Below are 4,270 nucleotides of genomic sequence, written 5' to 3' on the forward strand. Positions count from 1 at the left end.
TAGTTACTTTTCCAGAAGGAAATGACCCTAAAGGCCAGTTCCCCCAACCCATGAATTAGTCATCATGCACAAATATATGTTCTTTTCTAGAATATAAAGGAGGAAGGGAGAATGGGCAGTAGAAATTAAGAGATAATCACTTGATATATATTACTGAAATGTGAAGGAGTAGTCACAAGTTAAAGCAATAGCGTGAACCACAATCCCCTGCAATGAACTTTAACTCAATAGACCACTTCCAGAAAAAACAAATAGAGAAAGAGGAAAAGTAGGAGCACAGAATCCACAATCATGTGTAATCTCTAGAACTAACCACCTCTTTTAGTCGTATGCAACAAGTTCATAAACCATCACAGATAAAATAAGAATAACAAAAACAATAAAAACAATGAGGTCCCGGTGAGAATTGAGCTCCATTGTTGACTTTCTTAGATGCAACAACAACTTAGCTCTCCGGTAAACATGGATGAATCTTAGTGAGGAGAAAGAGTACAGGCTAGGATTTCACTTTATTTTTCAATAGAAAAGCATCTGTGAGGTTTTTACTTCTATTTTGGGGTTAGGTCCTTGACTTTACATATTTCAAACATATTCAGTCCGTGTCATTCTCAAGTAGCTAGAGAGGAATGGCTACATCAGCAAACACACCAGCTCTTGACAAGCCTAACCCAGCTGAAGATTAGATTGTTGTATTGCCTCGTCGTGGAAAATAGAAAAGAAATTCTCATAAATTTATCATTCACGAACGGTAAAAATAAGAACAACTGTGGACTCCAGCAGATATTGAGACCAATCCAGAGAGAGAATCTAAATTGATGCAGAAAATACAAACCTGCATTAGGAAACTCGAGAGCTCTTCCTTCTGGTTGACATTTTTGGATCAGTTACAAACCCCTGAAATATTTGATAGGTTTCTAAAAGTTGTGGGCTCAGAAGGAAAGATGTGGATGGTAATATATGGAATTGGTAGCATAGAAACGTATGAGCCTCCTAGATTACAACTTAGTCTTGCAATCTTAATGAAAATAATGTTTAGTTGGATTGGGGAGGTAGAGGTATTTGATCCACTGATCTCTGTGGCAGAATCTAGAGTGCTGACAGCTCTCGGTTGTTCTATCCTAATAGTCAACGAACAGGGTCAATGACAAGCTTTAAGACCTACGATGTTCTTCATGCCACATTGTTATGCTGAACTATATGAGAATCTTCTAGAAGCAAATTGGAGGCATAATATATTGAGTAATATGACACTGTTTGGAAACCGTTTTGAGGTGTATGAGCAACACGTGTCAGAGTACAAAAATCTTAGACTTGCTGATTCTAGGATGCATATCCTAGCAATCAAGCAGTTTGTAAAAGAGCTTCCCATTGATTCTAGGAAGCATATCGTAGCAATCAGGCAGTTTGTAAAAGAGCGTTCCATTGATCCTTTTTCAGATGATCTATTTCGTGCCTTCCATGGTTCAAGTTGGCATTTTTTCGACATTGATCCTCATTCTAAACCATGAACTCTTGTTTTCTGGATTGTACTCTTCATTGGAACTGAATATCAATTTTTTATTATGATTTAGGAAAATGTTCTCTCTTTAAAAAAAATACAAACAATGAGGAGAGACCTAAGACACCTCAAGAACAGATGGATCAGGACAACTCCCAGAAAAGTCACAGTCATACAGGTAAAAATATCATTACTCATAACTCTTATATTGATCTTGTTGAACCAGATCTGCTAAATAGTCCAGGCAAAGAACTTTATTACTCAAGATCTGCCAAACAATCTAGGCAGTTCTTTATGTCTAGTAAAGCTGGTCATAATGCACCTGTATTTGAGAAGTAACAGCAGAAAGCAAAGAACTTTATGTGTTCATGTCTTGCAAAGGATAACAAAAATACCCAGAAAACTCCTGGAGGTCTCATCTATAGGAAAGATGGAACAATATGTATTTTGTTACTTGTGCTGCATTCCTTGCCACTACTTATTCTGACTATTTGGCCTCCGCTGGCAAATACCTCAAGTGTTCTGCTGGTTCTGTTTCTCCGAATGAGCTTCTCTCATTCTCTAAGTCTCAGGAAAATATTTTAACTTTGATAGAGTGCTACAAGCATGTATTATGACGATTCATCATAAATTGAAGCATGGAACTAGCAATGTGTTCTTGGTGAACTAATCATCATGCTTGATGTTGTTCTAGGTGGACTATATTCTTGGTGACAACCCGAGAGCAACAAAATAGATAACTAATATACGGATCAAGACTTCAATGATCATTAGACCAGTTGACAATAATATGATAAATTAACACAGTTTATAATTTCACTATATCAACTGAAACAACAACAACAACAAGAACCAAAAGAAAAAAATGATCACTTAGACTGTTTATGTGTACATGACGCGCAATTAACAGTTTGTTGATTAATCCATATTAAACAAGAAAGAGGAATTAGTTGATCTTGTGATCATATAAATGTTAGGATTTACGCAATTAAAATAAAATTCAAAATTTTAATGAAATTTTCTCTAACCTTTCTTGTGTGAACACCTGGACCAAGTGACGATGGTTGTTGACAATCTTTAAGTGGATTATCAGGAACCTATTGCAAAAGAGAAAGACTGTTATAATTAAGAGAAATTAAGTTTTCATCTAAAAAAAGTATTTTTTTGTGAGCAACACAATTATTTCACCTGCTCTGATTTTAAATTTGCATCAATATTAATTCCCTAAGACTCTACATATGCTTATATTCCTTCCTACACTTTATCCGCTATAATTTCTTCCATATCCATTTTTGCTTCCGATAATTTTCTCTCGATCACTTCGTTATTCTCTTTTGCTTCCTCTTTCGCTTCTAACAACTTTTTATCCATCGCTTCCATCTCTTTTTTGGCTTCATACATCTTCTCTGTCATCTCAATTTTCATAGCTGAGGTAGCTTTTTGAACTTCCATCTCAACCCTTGTATCAAAATCTCTTTTTTCAGCCTGAGATAGTTTATATACGAGGCCATATACTAAGCTAGGAGACGCTCCTTTTCCTAGAGTTCGGACAATTCCATGAGTGTCTGATCCCATTACTTGGGAGTAAACATCATTAGGAGCACTTCCAGGGACATTCAACTCAGGATACACCTCGGCAAGATCATCCATTTGTTTCTTTTTGAAAGAAAGGTAAAGTAATGAGAAGTTTTTAAAAAAAATTTGTAATAGAAAGAAAGTACCTATATATTTTTAAAGAGTAAGAGTTTACCATAACTTCACCAGCTATCTCATTTACTAGTTCTTTATTCGCTCTAATGTGAGTTTTTTTTAACACCTCAATACGAGTTGGGTTTACACCATTATTCATCTTTGTCATCTGTTTGAATAGTAAGAGATTGACATTAAATATTCACGATAAGTATTATTTAATATATAAATTATAGAAAATAAATAGTGATTACTTCGTACATCGTCTATAATTTGAGAATGACTTTTTCTCCCTGATGTGTGTGGCATAGTCAATTTTTTTTGACTTTATTTGTTTCTCTCACTCTTTTCCTAGAAATTTGAACACAATAATATATAAGAGGACATGCGCAATCTTGAATATATAAAAGAAATAGACAAGAAAAAATATAAAAAAGCAGCATAGTTGAGTTTCACAAAGTGCAATCAATTTCTATACAACAACATTTTGTGCAGGTTGACAAACTGGACATGTACAACAACATTATTTCTGCCATTTAGAAGAAAGGGACAAATCAGAAAGAACTTCTAGTTGTTCTACAATAAGAAGTATAATCAGGGAAAGCACGACTTCAATAATTTATGACAACTTCTATGAAATTCTCATTTAGTAGAGCAAATGCAGAAATAGAAATCTAGCACATACCTTTGCTTCTTTTGAGCTCCAATAATGAACAAATGAACGTCACTGATCTTCTTCAACTCTATCTGGACAATGAGCTAAACGCTCAATATCAGTGTTATATGGGTCATATCCAATGGTTTTTGCTTCATGCTTTGATTCTTTCCATTTAGATCCAAATAAAATTATCAGTATGCATTTCATGTCATCAGTTGCGTCAGTATTTTCCTGTACATAAATTTAATACACAACTCATTTATAAAATAAAATATAAAAACAAAAACATCTTAATATATAGGTTTTGTGTATACTAAGAACCTTGATATGAGCCCATATTCTATCCTTGTACATACTAGGTACAAGCCTCCAATCTTTTGATTCAGTGGCGCTAAGATGCCATTTCGTGCTAGAACACCAAGTTT

General features: G+C 34.5%; 1 pseudogene; it reads left to right on the plus strand.

Moving 5' to 3' along the window:
* Positions 1–432: 432 nt before the first annotated feature.
* LOC125853453 (protein SENSITIVITY TO RED LIGHT REDUCED 1-like) lies at positions 433–1,508 on the plus strand (annotated as a pseudogene).
* Positions 1,509–4,270: the final 2,762 nt, after the last annotated feature.

The sequence above is a fragment of the Solanum stenotomum genome, chromosome 1, assembly GCF_019186545.1.
Source record: "Solanum stenotomum isolate F172 chromosome 1, ASM1918654v1, whole genome shotgun sequence".
Classification (NCBI taxonomy): domain Eukaryota; kingdom Viridiplantae; phylum Streptophyta; class Magnoliopsida; order Solanales; family Solanaceae; genus Solanum; species Solanum stenotomum.